The 17,644-nt window shown below is 36.0% G+C and overlaps 1 long non-coding RNA gene across 1 annotated transcript in view; it reads left to right on the plus strand.

The window, feature by feature from the left end:
* Positions 1-459: 459 nt before the first annotated feature.
* The window catches only part of LOC131381372 (uncharacterized), a 146,462-nt gene continuing 129,277 nt past the window's right edge, over positions 460-17,644 (plus strand). The window contains exon 1 of the long non-coding RNA XR_009210073.1: positions 460-703. This is a non-coding gene — a long non-coding RNA (uncharacterized LOC131381372). The remainder of the gene's footprint in view (positions 704-17,644) is intronic.

Raw genomic sequence — 17,644 nt, forward strand, 5'->3', positions numbered from 1 at the left:
TTTATCGAGCATTACACCTGACATTCTCTCATAAATTTTGCATATATTTTAACTAATTTTAATATTGTGTGGGCTTGGTTTATAATATTCTAATGCAGTTACCGAGGTTGAATCTTCTCAGTCATATATTAGTTGTAAGAATGCTTAACCCCTTCCAAAATATCACTTACTTAAAATCACATCAGCTAAGTCTCCTCTTGTTTTTGTTTTTTTTTGGTTATTTACCATGCATTTTGTGTATGTTGGAACCAGCCATGCAGTCGTTGTATTCCTTTTTTGTGAGGGCAAATGTATTTTGACAAGGTTGCTATTGGAAACACTTTTTAAATATCTCATGTGTCACATCACAATCAGCATCATAATCTGATCAGGTGGATTGATTTCAGAAGGCAGCAGAGGGCATTGCTTACAGGGGTCACAGACATTCAGATCATGGCAGAACTGTCACAGATGTTACTTTGTGAAGACACAAAGAACAATGTGATTGGAGAGATCAGTCTTCAATTAGCTATATTTTGTAGGAGCCTACCTTTACTTAGCCTCACAACATGGGCCTTAGCTTTTAGCACTTAATCTGCATAAATACCTGGCTTAAGTGTTATGACTGACTGGCTATTCAACCAAACCATACAAATGACCAATTCGGTAAGAAAGCATGAACTTCAGTGTTGAACCGAATCAACCAACCTCCTCAATCCAAATGGTAAGTTCGTTCAGAAAGACAAAAGGCAGAAATTAAGGTATTTGTACAGTAACTACTCTGTTTAAAGGATATCCAATGGGTCCTAAAACGAATTAATGTGGTTAGTTTGGTGGTTATAAGTTAATAGGACTCAAGAGAATTAGGGGATAACACTGACATATTGGGAAGATTATCCCACAAAGGGCAAAAAGGGTCAAAACCTATACTTCCTATGCTTATTACCTTTTCAAGAACAATGTTAATTAACAACACTACTGGGCACTAAATATGTGTCAGGCCTACTGCTAAGGTCTTTACAATAATTATTTCATCCTCAAAACAACACATGAGCTAGACACAGTCACGACTCAGGTGAGGTTAGTGCACAAAATTAAAGTGGATACCAAAAATCTCAATAATTAAAATAAATCATATTTTAATAAAATATTTTTTAAATAAAAATAAATACAAAAATTCATAAATTATCAGAATTTAAAATAAAGATAGGTTATTGTCTCTTGTGATCCAGTATTATCATGCAATTGAACAGTAATATTCAACTGGCCCAAGGTTCTGGCCCTGGGGGATCATTGCACACCCCACAGGATAAATTTATAAGGGTTGACAATGGCTGTGAACAGATTGGACAATGCAAAGCTTTAAATATTGACATGCTTTTCTGATTGCGGAACTTACTAACTTTTTCTTTTGCCACTTGATTAAAAATATTAGAGGATATTTTATAGTGTGTGTAGTAGCACACCATTTTCTTTTTTGCTTCAGGCTCGAGTATGACTTGGCACAGCACTGGAGATAGATATCATCATGATTCTTTTTTTCAAAACATGAAGACTCTGAGATTCCAGAGAAGGGAATAAAGTTGCCCAAGCTTGCACAGCTAGGAAGTGGCAGAGCTCAGCTTTGAACCTAAGTAGTTTAAGTTCAAGCCTAGACTCCTAATCTGCTCTCTTAGAAAGTACAACACTCTATTAACCAGAAAATTCAAGTATCCAGCACTCTTCATTCTCTGGACACTGGAGTTATTAATATGGTGTTGCTCAACTACATCCTTAACATTTTTAATTTTTAATACAACTCCTTCTAAGAAAGAAATTATACCTTTTGTAAATAGTATCCATTGTATCTACCGATACTGCTGTGAGGTAGGTGTGAATACTGTGTTTGAGGGCATCATCATTAAGGAAATATTTAAATAAATGGTATTTTTAAATGGGGACCATGATACTCTGCCTGTAAGAATGTGAAAAAGGCCTTAGAAAACCCTAGCATGTTCTCATCCTTTTGCCATAGGACACATTCCCTTGGCCAGACACGGATCTCTTCTCAGGGTAAAATTTGAAAGACTCAGGTATTAAGCCATCATGTCAAAATAGTACCTTGCTTATTTTAAAAGCTAAAAACAGCACATATCTGGACATGTATATCACTTTGGCTCTGCAATAAGGCTAATATTTATTTTGCTTCTGCAAGCTGGTTTTTCTTGACATGGGAAACAATGGTTTTCTTTGAGCCATGAATGGCTATGTATAAGAGTTTATTTAATTTTGTTTTTGTGAATGAGCAGATTCTGAACAAGAGTACAATTTTGATTATGTATATATTGATGATGAGGAGGAGAAGGAGGAGGGAGAAGATGAGGAGTAGAGAAATATTGTGCTTCTGAGAAAATTTCAGCGTGGTTCACTCTGGTAAGGAAAACCATCATACCATCAGCTCTGGGAAGTCCAGCTCTAGGACTCCCTAAATGATATTGCAAATCACAAAAAGAGAGGAATTGGGAACTTACCTTTTCTTTTTTAACATCTGTTTTGCTGCAATTTTTGTTTTGTTTTGTTTTGTTTTGTTTGAGACGGAGACACGCTCTGTCGCTCAGGCTGGAGTGCAGTGACGCGATCTCAGCTCACTGCAAGCTGTGCCTTCCAGGTTCACGCACTGCAATGTGTTTAAAACTACAAATGTATTCTCTACAGCTAGTTTCATTCATTAACTCATGTATGGATTGATTCATTTATTCACTGTCTCTTTAAGACCACACATATATAAAATACAATAGTATGCACTGAAGAAACAAGGAAGAAATTACATAGTTTCTGCCCTTAAGAACCAGATATGTTGACAAGTATTTGTAATGACAATAATGTGTGTATCCACAAAATAAAATGGGGCCACATCACAGTTGAAGAATAGTCTGCTAGGTATATTAAGGAAGGCTTGCAAGAGGGAGTTACATTGAGGCTCAGGTTTAAAATAATAAATAGAAGTTTGCCAATTGAGTAATGGGAACAGGCAAAACATAGAAAATGCAAAAACACAGCAAAAACACAGATGCCAAGAGAACATGGCATGTTTGGGGAGTAAGTAGTTTAGTGTTGCTGAACCATAAAAAGTAACACAGAAAAATCTAGAAATAAGGTGGCAGACCTAGACAGAGACCAGACTGATAGATATGCAGTGTTGCCATTCACAGTAGCATAGCCTTTATTCTGGAGAAACTGGGCAATAATTGAAGAGTTTTGCCAGGAGAGAGATATCATCAGATGGGAATGGTAAAAGACCACTCAGGTTTTATATAGAGTGTATATCAGAGCGATAAATACAAATACCGATAAGCTTTTTTTCTTGTTTTTAATTTTCAGGACCTCTATCTTCTTCCTTCAATTAAAGCTTCATAATTAAAGAATGTGAATTTGGTTGTTTCAAAATTGGTTCATTTGATAGTTTGATATACTAAAACACATGCTGGCTAATCATGTCTGATAATCTTACAAACATTTGCCATTTTTAATTATTTTGCCATATGCAGATTTGTTCAGTAGCATGAAGCTCATTTTTGTGCTTTGACTGTATCAAGAAAAAATATGATCATGTTGCCCAAAGGCCAGCCATATGCATTTTTGACCACAGAGAAGGGAATATGTGTTTCTTGTAAATATGAGCATTTTTTATTGTGTTCATATTCCTTTTAGGATCTTGCATTCAAATACATGCCCTCCAAAAAGTTTAATTTTAGGTGGAAGCCCTCAATGGCCAATAAATAACCCTTAATCTTCCTCCAACTAGCCATGGTTCTGTTTGTGACTGTTGGAATTATTTCGTAGTGTTTCAGCACAACTCCGATAGTTTTCAAGGTACTTATTATCAAAGGTTCGAAGTATGATGTCTCCTGATTTGCCAACATTCTTCTTACTTTATAAACAGTCAGGTGAGATAGCACGGCAAAGACAACAATTCATTTCTATTCTGGTCTTTATAAAATTTTACTTAAAAGTATCTTCTCTCTTTGCAGAACAATGCTATTCTAGGAGTCTGTGCTAGAGTAAAATCCTAATGCAAAGGCTGTCTTAAAATGCTGAACCCAGAAGAATTTGGCATAAATAAGACATGGAGTTAGCTGACATAAGATATTACATTTATTCCATTGTTGACGGGGACAAAACTGGGCCGCTATTGTCACAGGTGAAAAGTGTTTTCCAAAGTCTGCTCTGTTGCTTGTTAGATAAGGGGCTGCCTTAGTCTGAATAACCTGAACAAGATTTATACACATCACTGAAATTGACTCCTGTTTACCGCCCGTCCTTGCTCACTAGGATTAACAGTACAAGGGCGGCATGAGAGACATCAAGTGAGGAAACCTCGAACAACCTTCAGAGAAGTGCTAGGAGGCTGCTTAGGAGAAAACAGCCTTTATGAATCTACTCTTTTACTTGTGGCAGGTAGCAACCTCTCTCCTGCACCCAGAATAGACCCCAAGTTGTTCTTATGGCCTGGGCAGGAACTTACGTTAGTTGGAGGAACTTTCCATTTAAAAATGGTTAAAATACATTAAGTAAGCCAGAGTTCTGTCATCTTCTCTACAAAGAGTGAGATACTTTACACAAACACACACACATACACACATACACGCACACACAAATCACAGAATCAAATGATGCTCCTTAGTGTGGAATTTTTTAATACACCTTTGTGCCACAATCACAGGGAAAGAATGCCTTTATGGAAAGTTGGAATTTATACTTGCTTAGTGTATGCTTTTACTGCATGGGGAATCCTCTCTTGTACACTCTCACTTGGGGACAATTCAGCTCATGCCTGTGCTCCTAGCGACTGAGAGATTTAAGTCCCTTTATGATCTACGCAGAAATTATCTCTTCTTCCAAACCATCAAATGTAGTGCGTGGGTGCAATGGCTGCCTTCCAGTGAGCTGAAAAGCTCTCATGACTTGGCATACAGTCTTTCCCTTGGCCCTTCAGTAATGGCATTTCACTTAATACAATATGCCCCTAACTGAGTTTTAGCAATTTCAAATGAATTTAGTCTCCTTATCAATATCCTCTGTTTGGTGGTGTGTTTGCTCTTCAGTGTGCTGTGCCAATAAATCTAGCACAAGTGCTGCCTCCTTCCCTCTCAATTGTCTGGCCTCTCTCTATGAAAGCAAACACCAGGCAGCAGAAAAAGAGGCTCTCAAAAAACTTGTATCATAAATGTAAATATCAATAAACTCAGGAGGTTGACAAGGGTATGCTCTAATGGATTTGGCCATGTTGTTAGCTGTTTTACAAGCAATATGCTGGAATACTAAGAAGCCCAAGCAACTTGCTTGCAGTGCTAAAAGAACAAGGCAAAATTTTAATCCAGAAAAATTGTTGGTGTGTTCAGAAACAGAACTCAATGAGTCCCATCACAAGGCAAGACAGCACAATCCTAGAAGGAAAGACGATACATCTTGCAGAGTCTATCTGTAGATTCTCCATGATCTGTATAGAGAAATCAGGTGGCAAGTGATTAAAAAAAATTATTATTTTCCAAGCTGGAAGATTCTAAGAAAATTCTTTTTACTCTGTTTTGTTTTGCTTTGCTTATGTTTTAATATGCTTTCTTCTCTTTTTTTGATCTCTATTTTTATTTTTATAGATACATAATATGTACAAACATTTATGGGGTACATGTGACATTTTGTTACATGCATGCAATATGTAAAGGTCAAATCAGGTTATTTAGGATATCCATCACCTCAAATATTTACGATTTCTATTTGTTGTGAATATTTTAAGCCCTCTCTTCTAGCTATTTTGAAATATACAATACATTGTTGTCAACTATAGTCATGCTATTCTGTTATCAAACGTTAGAACTTATTCCTTCTGTCTAATTCAGTGTACCTGTTAACCACCCTCTCTTCATCCCCTCACTCCTTCACATATACATCCTCTCAGCCTCTGGAACTATCATTCCACTCTCTACTTTGGCAAGATCAACTTTTTTAGCTCACACATATAAGTAAGAACATTGCAATATTTGTCTTTCTGTGCCTGGTTTATTTCACTTAATATGATGACCTGCAGTTCAATTCATGTTGCTGCAAATAGAGTTTTATTTTTTAATGGCCTCATGGTATTACATTATGTATATATACCATGGTCATTTTCTTTATCCATTCATCCACTGATAGACACTTAGGTTGATTTCATATCTTTGCTATTGTGCACAGTGCTGCAATAAACATGTGAGTGGCAGGGAGGTGTCCCTTTGATACACTGATTTTCTTTCCTTTGGATAAATACCCAGTAGTGGGATTGCTAGGTCATATGATAGTTCTATTTTTAGTTTTCTTGAGAAATCGCCACACTGTCTTCCATAATCATTGTACTAATTTACATTATCATCAATGCATAAGAGTTCCCTTTCCTCCATATCCCCACCAGCAACTATTATATTTTGTCTTTCTCGAATAGCCATTCTAACTGAGTAGGATGATATCTCACTGTGGTTTTGATTTGTATTTCCCTGATGTTTAGTGGTGTTGAAAATTTTTTTCATATACCTGTTGGCCATTTGTATGTTTTGAGAAATATCTATTCTGATTTTTGCCCACATTTTAGTGAAATTATTTGATTTTTATTGTTGGTGAGTTGTTTTGAGTTCCTTGTATATTTTGGATATTAGTCCCATCAGATGAATAGTTCACAAATATTTTCTCCCATTCAACAGGGTGTCTCTTCACTCTGTTAACTATTTCCTTTGCTGTGCAGAAGTTCAGTTCAATATAGTCCCATTTGTCTATTTTTGTTTTTGTTAGCTAACTTTTAAAGTCTTGACTAGACAAATATCCTGAAGAGTTCCCTTATGTTTTCTTCTAATACATTTATAATTATAGGTTTTACATTTAAATCTTTAATTCATTTTTAATTTACTTTTGTATATGTTGAGAGAAAGGAACTAAATTTTATTCTTCTGCATATGGAGATCCATTTCTTTTCCAGCACCATTTATTGAAGAAAGTGTCCTTTCCCTCGTATGTGTTCTTGGTGCCTTTGTTGAAAATCATTTGGCTGTATATACATGAATTTATTTCTGGGTTCTCCAATCTATTCCATTGGTCTGTGTGTCTGCTTTTATTCCAATACCATGCTGTTTTGGTTACTATAGCCTTGTAATATATTTTGAAGTCAGGTAATGTGATGCCTCCAGCTTTGTTCCTTTTGGTTCTGATTGCTTTGTGTATTTGGGCTCTTTTTTGCTTCCATGCACATTTTAGGATTGTTTCTCTGTTTCTGTGAAAATTATCATTGGTATCTTGAAAGGGATTGTATTTAATTTGTAGATTGCTTTGGGTAATATTCTAATTTTAACATTATTAATTTTTCTAATCCACGAGGATGGAATGTCTTCTCATTTGTTTGTGTCTTCTTCAATTTTTTTCATCAGTGTTATACAGTTTTCCTTGTAAAAATTTTTTTAAAAAAACATTTTTTAAGAGATGGAGTCTCACTATGTTGCCCAGGCTGGTCTTGAACTCCTGGCCTCAAGTGATCCTCCCCACTCAGCCTTCTAAAGAGCTGGGAATACAAGCATGAGCAATTATGCCCAACCAAGTTTTTTACTTTCTTGGTTTAATTTATTCCTAGGCCTTGTATTTTACTTTTTATAGCTATTATAAATGGGATTGACTTCTTGATTTCTTTTTCAGCCAGCTGATTACTGGTGTATAGAAATGCTACTGATTTTGTGTGATTTTGTATCCTGCAAGTTTACTGAATTTTTTATTCAGGCCTAAGTGGTTTTTGGCGGTGTTTTTAGTTTTTTCTCAACACAAAATCATGTCTTCTGCAAAGAGGCACAACGTAACTTCCACTTTTCCAATTTGGATGCCTTTATTTCTTTCTCTTGCTTCATTGATCTAGCTAGGATTTCCAGTAGTATATTGAATAGGAGTGGTGAAAATGGGCATCCTTGTCTTGTTCCAGTTCTTAGAAGAAAAGATTTCAGCTTTTCTCCATTCAGTATGATGTTAGCTGTGGGCTTGTCATATATGGCCTTTATTATGTTGAGGTATTCACTTTCTATCGCTAGTTTTTTAAGAGTTTTTCTTTTATCATTATAAAGAGACATTGCATTTTACCAAATAATTTTTCTGTGTCTATTGAAATGATAAGGTTTTTGTCCTTCATTCTGTTGATGTATCACATTCATTGATTTGTGTATGTTGAGCCATCTTTGCATTTCTAGTATAAATTCCACTTGATAATGGCATATTTTCTTTTTGATGTGCTGTTGGATTTGATTTGCTAGCATTTGCTGGAGATTTTTGTGTCCATGATAGACAAGAATATTGAATTGTAGCATTCTCTCTTTTTTTGTTGTGTCTTTGGTTTTGATATCAGGGTAATGCTGGCCTCATAAAATGAGTTAGGAATAATTCTTTTCTCTTCAATTTTTTTGGATAGTTTCAAGAGAATTCATGTCAGTTCTTCTTCATAAGTTTGGCAGAATTTGGCAGCAAAGTCATCCCATCCTGGGGAGACTTTTTATTACTAATTCAACCTCATTATTCATTACTGATTTGTTTAAGTTTTCTATTTCTTTCTGATTTAATCTTGCTGGGCTATATGTGTCCAGGAATTTATTCATTTCCTACAGATTTTCCAGTTTCTTATCACATAGCTGTTCATAATAGCCTCTGATGATCTTTTATATTTCTGTGGTATCAGTTGCTATGTATCCTTGTTTGTTTGTTTGTTTTTCCTTTGGTTGATTTGGGTCTTCTTTCCTTTTTTCTTAGTTCAGCTAGCAGCTTATCAATTTTGTTTACTTCTTCAAAAAGAACACTTTTCATTTTGTTGATCTTTTGTACGCTTTTTAGTCTCAATTTCACATAGTTCTGTTTAACATACAACATGTATAGTTTCCAAAGTTTCCCTTGTTATTGACTTCTAATTATATTTCATTGTGGTCTGATAAGATACTTGATATGATATTGATTTTCAAAAATTTTAAAGACTTGTTTTGTGGCCTAACATTGTGGTCTAAACTAGAATGTTCCGTGTGCTGATGAGAAGAATGTGTATTCTGCAGCTGTTGGATAAAATATTCTGTAAATATCTGTTAGGTCCATTGGTCTAAAGTGCAGTTTAAATCCAATATTTCTTTGTTGCTTTTCTGTGTAGATGATCTGTCTAATGCTAACAATGGGGTGAATGCTGAGAATAGAGTCTATCTCTTTTTTGTCTGTCTAATAATATTTGCTTGATATAGCTGAGTGCTCCAGTGTTGGGTGCATATACATTTACAATTTTTATATGCTTCTGCTAAATTTATACCTTTATAACTACATAATCATCTTTTCTGCCCCTTTTACTGTTTTTGACTTAAAGTATCTCTTATCTGACATAAGTATATTTACTCCTGCTCAGTTTTGGTTTCTGTTTGCATGGAATATCTTTTTGCATTCCTTTACTTTTAGTTTATATGTGTCTTTACAGATGAACTGAGGTTTGTTTGTTTGTTTGTTTGTAGACAGCATACTGTTGGGTCATGCTTTTTGTTTTCTCTTACATCCATTCAGCTGGTCTATCTCTTTTACGTGAAAAGTTTAATCTGTTTACATGCAGGGTTAATATTGATATCTGAGGACTTATTCCTGTCATTTTGTTAATTGCTTTCTGGTTGTTTTATATATCCTGTGTTCCTTTCTTTCTCTCTTATTGTTTATCATTGCAGTTCAGTGCTTTTCTGCTGTAGTAACATTTGAGTTCTTTCTCTTCTCCATTTATATATTTGCTTTACCAGTGAGTTTCATACTTTCATGTGTTTTATTGATGGTAGATATTGTTATTTTGCTTGCAGGTGTAAGCATTTCTTGCAGGGCTAATCTAGTGGTGATGAATTCCCTCAGTTTTTGCTTGTCTGGGAAACACTTTAATTCTCCTTCATTTTTGAAGGGTAACTTTCTTGGGTATAGTATGATTGACTGACAGTTTTTTTTTTTTTTTCCTTTAGCACTTTGAATATATTATTCCATTATCTCCTGGCCCATAACGTTTCTGCTAAGGAATCTGCTGTTAGTCTAATGTGGGTTCCTTTATATGTGACTAGAAAATCTACTTTTGCTGTTTTTAGAGTTCATTCATTGTCTTTGACTTTTGACAATTTGAACATAATGTGTATTGGAGAAGATTTCTTTGGGTGAGACCCCCAGGTGGTACATGCAGGTGGCTGCCAGCAGTGGTAGTGGTGGTAGGCTAGGTGGGCCCATCCTCAGATTCCCAGAGGAATACACAGATGCCAACAGTGGTGAATGGAGCAGCGCAACCCCCAGGCCTCTGCATAGTATGCTTGGCTGCTGGCAGCAGGTGCTCTGTGCCTATTGCTGAGCTCTGTGGTGGTATGCATGTTCACTCAAGGTGACCAGTGGAGTAGGGTAACACCCAGACCCACAAATAGTGTGCTTGGGCACTGACAAGTGAAGAGCATTGACAGGCTGGTAAACCTGTCCTTAGGCCCCCTGGCAGTGCACATGGGTACAGGCGGTGGTGGGCACAGTGAGGCGATATATCCTCAGGCCCTCGTGCAGTATGCTCAGAAGGCAATAGAAGTGGTCCGAGTGGGCAAAGAGAGCCTGTATTTAGAGCATGTGCAAGAAGGCAGGGCCCTGCTGCTGATGGGGGCAGTGTTGCTGTCAATAGCAGCAGTCCCAGGCAGGTGACTCTCTGGCTCTGGGAGCACATATTTTGGTTCCCTTTGACTCAGGGACAGCCTCCCTGCTGTACTTCATCACCTGTTACCCAGAGTGTAGGATACTCTTTGGGCTAGAGTGCTGGGGTCCCTATCATACTCCTGGGTCCAACTGGCATTGCACTGCTGCAGCCTTCTGGGTGGACACAAGGGAATATCAGTGAGGCTCCAGGGATGTGGAGATTCAGGGGTTGTTGGGCCCCAGGACAGGATGCAGTAGGTGGGGTTGGGCTCTCAAAATGGTACCATACTGCAGGTGATTGTGTTTTGAGGAGTGTGTGGGACCCAGAGTGAACTTCTTCTTTAAAGCAATGCCATTAAACATTTTCCAGGCAGCTCCCTATACTAGTTTCAGCACCCTCAGTGGTCGACAGGCCCTCCCATGGCTAGGATTGCAGGAATTCACAGTGTAAAGGTGGACTTCTGGGGACGATATATTTTACCCTTTCCCCAAATGGGGAGCTTCTCCAAGCACTCAGCTGATCCCAGCAAGGCTGCTGCCTTGCTTCCCTCTCCTTTCCTGCCTTATGTGTTTTCCATCACTTCTCTGTTGAATTCTAAGGCTCTCTCTTGGGTCCTCTATTCAACGTGTGATTATCTACTCACTATTTTGGTTCTTTGTGGAGGAGGTGAGTGTTTTGTGCCTCTAGGCATTGTAGTCTATCAGTGCAATGGAGGGTCTAGGTCTCTGTTCCCACAATACCTTGGACCTTCTGATAAATAGATGTTTTCCTTTTGTTGGTGAGTATTCAGTAGAATATTGTTTCCTTTTTAAGATCTTATACCAACTAACAAGTTTCCTTTCTGGATAGTCTGCATGCAGACAGGCTGACCTCCAGAATGCTGCAGTTAGACTTTCCCAGTTATGGAGGCAGACAATTCCCAAGATCAGCAGAGTGAGTTGAACAGTTGAAAACCCAGGAAAGCCTAAGATGTAGTTCCAGTGTGACAGCCAGCAGGCTCAAGACTCAGGATGAGCTGATGATTCAATTCAAGTACAAAGGCTGGAAAAAGCTAATGTCCCAGTTTGGCGGCAGCCAGGCAGGAGCTCTCTTCTTTTTTAAATTAAACTTTTCATTTTGAGATGATTATAGATTCACATGCAGTTGTAAGAAATAACATAGCAATAACTCCTGTGTCCTTTACCTAGCTATTCCACAATGGTAATGTCTTTTTTAAATTTTTTTCCTTTTTTTTTTTTTTTTTTGAGATGGAGTCTCCCTATGTCACCCAGGCTAGAGTGCAATGGCGCGATCTCAGCTCAACCTCTGCCTCCCTGGTTCAAGTAATCCTCCTGCCTCAGCCTCCTGAGTACCTGGGATTACAGGCATGCACCACCATGCCCGGCTAATTTTTGTATTTTTAGTAGAGACGGGGTTTCACCACGTTGGTCAGGCTGGTCTGGAACACCTGACCTCGAGATCCACCCGCCTTGGCTTCCCAATGGGCTGGGATTACAAGCGTGAGCCACCAGGCCTGGCAAGTAATGTCTTAAACTGTAGTAAAATGTAACAGCCAGTATTTTGAAGTTGATTTGGTTAAGATACAGATGTTTTCATTGATACAAAGGTGCCTCATATTGCCCTTTTATAGCCACATCCACTTACCTTCCGTCACCACCTCTTCTTAGCTCTTGAAAAAAGTTAATCTTTTTCCATTTTTATAATTTTGTCAGTTCAATAATTTATATACGTGAAATCTTGGGATTGGGTTTTTTCACTTAGCATAATTATCTGGAGATTCATCCACGTTGTTACATATTTCAGTGGTTTGTTTCTTTTTATTGCTAACTAATATTCCATGGTAGGGACATACCAAGTTAGTTTAACTATTCAACTGATGAAGGACATTAAAGTTGTGTCCAGTTTCAGGTTATTAAAAAGAAAACTATAAACAGTTGTGCATAGATTTCTGTGTAAGCATGTTTTTATTTCTCTAGGATACATGTTCCAGAGTGTAATTGCTGGGTCATATGGTAGCTGCATGTTCAGTATTTTAAGACACTGCCAAACTATTTTTCATTATCCCTGTACCACTTTACATTCCTACCAGCAATAAATGAGTGATCTAGTTTTCCACATCCTTTTCAGCATTTGGTGTTGTCACTAATTATTTTATTTAGCTACTTTGATACGTGCATAGTAATATCTTATTGTGGTTTAATTTGTATTTCTCTAATGGCTAATGATGTTGAACATCTTTTCATGTGCTTATTTTCCATCTGCATACTCTTTTTCCTGTTTTGTCCATTTTCGAATGGCATTTTTTTAAATGTTGAGTTTTCAGAGTTCTTTAAGTATTCTAAATAATTATCCTTTACCAGATGATTTTCAAATATTTACCATCCTTTCTCCTGCCTCAGATGGTTTTGCAAATATTTTCTCCTAATCTGTAGCTTGTCTTTTTATTCTTTTAACAGGGTCTTTCACATTTAAAAAAAGTCTTTATTTTTTATAAAGTCTAATCAATGTTTGCTTACATGAATTGTGATTTTGCTGTCAAGTCAAAAACACTCTTTACTTAGAGATAGATCAGGAAGATTTTCTTCTGTTTTTTCTAAAAATTCATAGTTTTATATTTTGCATTCAATTATGTGACCCATTTTCAGTTTTTATTTGTATAAGGAGTGAGACTTAGGTAAAGGTTTATTTTTTTAAACAAGGTTTGTTGAATTTCCCCAGCACCACTTGTTGAAAAGTCTATTTTGACTCCATTGAAGGCTTTTGCCCCTTTGTCAAAATCAATTGGGCATATTTGTGTGGGTCTATTTCTGAGTTCTGTATTCTAGTCAATTAATCTGTGTCTCTATTTCTTTGCCAATTACATGTGTCTTCATTACTGTAGCTATATAATAAGTCTGGAAATCAAGTAGAATACTTTCTTCCACTGTATCCTTTTCAAAATTGTTTTAGCTATTATGGTTGTGCAACTTTTTTCTTGCCTCCATGATTTTTGATAATAAATTTTGCCATTCAATTTTTTTCCCTCTATTGGTAGGGTGTAATTTCTCACCTGCTATTATCAAGCTTTTTTTGTCTTTAGTTTCAGAAGTTTATTATGATATGTCTTGGTGTGAATTCCTTTGAGTTTGTTTTATGTGGGGTTTGCTTAGTTTTTTGAATCTTCAGGCTTATGTCTTTTGTCAAATTTTGGAAATCTTTAGCCATGATTTCTTTGAGAAGTTTTTAACCTTACCTCTTTCTTCTCTCCTTCTGAAACTCTAATGGCATGAACATTAATTTTTTTATAGTCTTATAGATCCCTGAGGCTCTGTTCATTTTCCTTTTCCTGTCTATTTTCTCTCTGCTCTTCAGAATTTAGGTCATTTGTATTGTTCCATCATTAAGTTTAGTAATTCTTTCCTTTTGCGTTTTATTCTGTTATTGAGTACATCCACTGAATTTTTAATTTCAGTTTAGAGTTTTTATTATATTTTTCAGTTCTAAAATTTCCATCTGCTTCTTCTTTATATTGTCTACTTATTTGCCAAGAATTTGTTTCTTTGCTATGTCTTTATTTTTTTCATTGTTTCATGTGTGCTTATAATTGCTCATTGAAGCACTTTTTTCATGATTGCTTTAAAATCTTTGTCAAGTAATTCTAACATCTCTTTCATCTCTGTGTTGGCATCTATTCATTGTCGTTTTTCCTTCAGTTTGATATCTTCTGGGTTCTTAGTATAACAAGTAATTTTCAATTGAATCATTGCAGTGTTGGTTGTTATATCATGAGTGAATTTTTCTTAAACCTTTTCTTTCAGCTGACTTCTCTGGCAGTGCTCTAACAGGAAAATGAGAGTGCTGCCTTATTTACTGCCATGTTGGGATAGAAATTCAGTTCTTCACTCACCTTGCTTTCACAATTAATGTGGGCAGTATGCTTTATTATACTCCATTACTGCTGGGTGTGGGTAGGTGTTCTGGCTCTCCACTGTGTCTCCACTGATACCCTCCTGGCTGGCAGGGGTTGGAGTGCCTCCATCCTGCCTCCCACATGGCTTCCACTCACACAGAGTAGGTGGGAAAATCTCATTACTCCTGGATGAAAGTCATGACTTTCCACTATTCCTGCTCTAAAGCCTTCCTGGTGGAGAAATGAGGAGGGGTCAGAAATTTCCCTACTTCTGGTTGAGTGTGGCGCTCTAGGCCATGTAGTCTCTATCTGTGCTGCTTGGGGAGGTGTTACTGTTTGCTTCATATATGTTGTCCAGGGGTTTAGTTTTATTTAGTGGAAAGAATAGGGAAACATGTTTCTACTTCCCGGAAGTCCTCCCACCTGATTCTGCTTTAATGTCATCTGAAGGTCTGCACTTAAGCATGGCTTCCCATGATTTTGAATTAAAGTCTGTTTCCAAAAAAAAAAAAAAAAGGTGTATCTCCCACCCATGGTTTATATGATACCAAAATCTTTCTAAATCGATTTCAAACATTTGACTTTTCTGTCAGGCAAACCATGTATCAGCTGCTCTAGAAAGGGTAGTTCAACCATTAAGAGGTACTCACATCTGAGGACTAATCAGTTGATCAGATCAGTTAATTTCAAACTGTTCCAAACAGCTTTGAACTTGAGGATCTAAGTGGGGAGCAGGCGTAACAACAAAGCATTTTTTAAAATGCAAAAATTATTATACTTAAATTTTTTAGAAAGTTAACTTAAAATTAAAAATACAATCAAAATAAAATTAACAATTCAAATGTAAATATTATGCAAATATTTTCATGATTCCATGACTTCCTGCCTTTGGAGATTGAGTTTGGGAAAGATTTAGTTTACTTTGATGTAATAGGAGAATTATCTAGGAAACTTTACTTAATTAAGAAATCCTTTATGTATCACCTTTTCTAGTTAGTGAATGCCTTCACCATTTACCAAACATGCTGAAGAGAGAGCATATATTTAGCAAGATTATGGTTTCAAAGGGAAATGTTCTCTCCCCACAAAAAAATTGAATAATTTTAAAGACTAAAAATTAAAAACAGCTACAACAAAACAATAGTAGCATTAAAAAAATCATAGGTCATTCAACTAAAGAATCCAAATTACTTTTTTGGTAGCTTGTAAATTCCTTAAAAATTTTGGTAGCTTATAAATTTCTGAAAATTTTCAGAAAAAAAAATGGATTCAGTGATATATTTTTTCTTTTTTTTTTTTTAGTTTGCACTTTTAAAATTCCAGATCCTCATCAAATCCCCAATACTTATATCTTACTTTAATCAACCTTATGCCAGGATAAAATTCACTTTTCAAAGGGTAATTTTACCTTAAAGTTAGTTTCAACTTTCTGACCTCAACATTCCACCAAAATGTTTAGTTTTTATTCCTAAAAAACTGCAGTTTCAGGAGAAAACATTCATGTAAAATACTTTTTCTAATACCAAATAGGCTTTTATTTTTTATTTTTAAGAAAAGGCTGAAATGAATGTTAGATTTTATTATTTATAAGAATTATTTTCTAATCTGTCAGGTTTATTATTTGTTTTTTTTTAACTTTAAAATGGGGCATTTTTAATAAAAATAATGGAGGGAGACCAGGATCTAGTGACTAGTCTAAAGAATCTTTGCTGCTATGTGGCAAACATTTAAATGCTAATGGCAACACAGACAGGTAGATGCACTGTGCCACCAACAGTGTCATCTATAGGAAGGAAAATGCTTGTCATTGGTGACCTCTCCCTTGTTCTCTTTGTTCTCTTTAGGTCTCATAGTCCACATTCTTTTGGCAGCATTTGAAAATACTAATGATCTTCTTTTCCTCCTAGACATTCTCTAACTACCCTGACACATTTCATTCTCTTGGTTCTTTTCTTACCTCTCAGTTTTGTGAGGTTTTCGTCTTGTCTTCATGTTTTATTTTCATCCTGGAGAATCTGTTCTTGTTGTCTCCATGTCTCTCACATTCAATACGTTTTTTAAGTCTTATTTATATTTTTTTAATAAAAAATGCATTTTCATGGTTCACAAACAAAAAAAAAAGTCACAAGGTGTATACTGACAAGATTCTCTTCCAATCTGTCCTGATTTTTCCCATTTTTCCTTTCCGTCAGGTATGACTACATTTATTAGTTTTGTATATTTCTCGTGTTTTTTTTTCAGATGACAGCAAATAAAATATATATATTCTGCTTTCCCAAACTTTTTTACACAAAGGTTCATATACTTCATGCACTATTCTGCTCCATGCCTTTTTTTTTTTTTACTTAACTATATATCCTGGTAATTGTTTCATATTGCTACACCTTTCCAGTAACGGCATAATAAGTCCTTTTGTTATTATATCCTAGTTTATCTGACCATTCCTCTACTGATGAACATTTCATTTGTTTCCAATATATTGCTCTTGCAAATATCACTGTAATTGATAGCATATATCATTCCAAACATGTAGGGGTGTACAATGAAAGAGCAGGCCAATGGCTCGCTTTTCTTCTTCTATAAGCCCTAATAATTTATCACTCTTAATAAAACTCCAGGCTGCAACTTATCTCTGTTTTCAAAATGTATACCTTACATTTATCTTGTACTCTAGAATGTGCCAAATTTTCTCTCTCAAAATACCAACTATTTTCTAGATATTGCTACTTGAACATTCCATTGGCATTTCACATTTGTCAATTATCAAATTTAATTCATCCTTTTCTTTGTTCAGTATCAAACCTGGTGCTTCTGTTGTTGCTGGTCATGTGTGAGATTTTATCTACTATATAGATGTTATGTGTGTATGCATTTTTAATATTTTCTTTTAATTCCTCTTCCTTAACTGCAAACTTTGGTTGTTTGGTTAAACTCCTCATTTTCTCTTCAAATCCTTTTTTTTTTTTTTTTTTTTTTGTTTCCATTCTGTTCTGCAACAGCATGAAACCTACATGATGGGTCATTTCCTAGACTTTTCACAACCTGTCTTTTTCTTTATCTCGGGGCTGAGCAAGACT

The sequence above is a fragment of the Hylobates moloch genome, unplaced genomic scaffold (assembly GCF_009828535.3).
Source record: "Hylobates moloch isolate HMO894 unplaced genomic scaffold, HMol_V3 SCAFFOLD_15, whole genome shotgun sequence".
NCBI lineage: Eukaryota > Metazoa > Chordata > Mammalia > Primates > Hylobatidae > Hylobates > Hylobates moloch.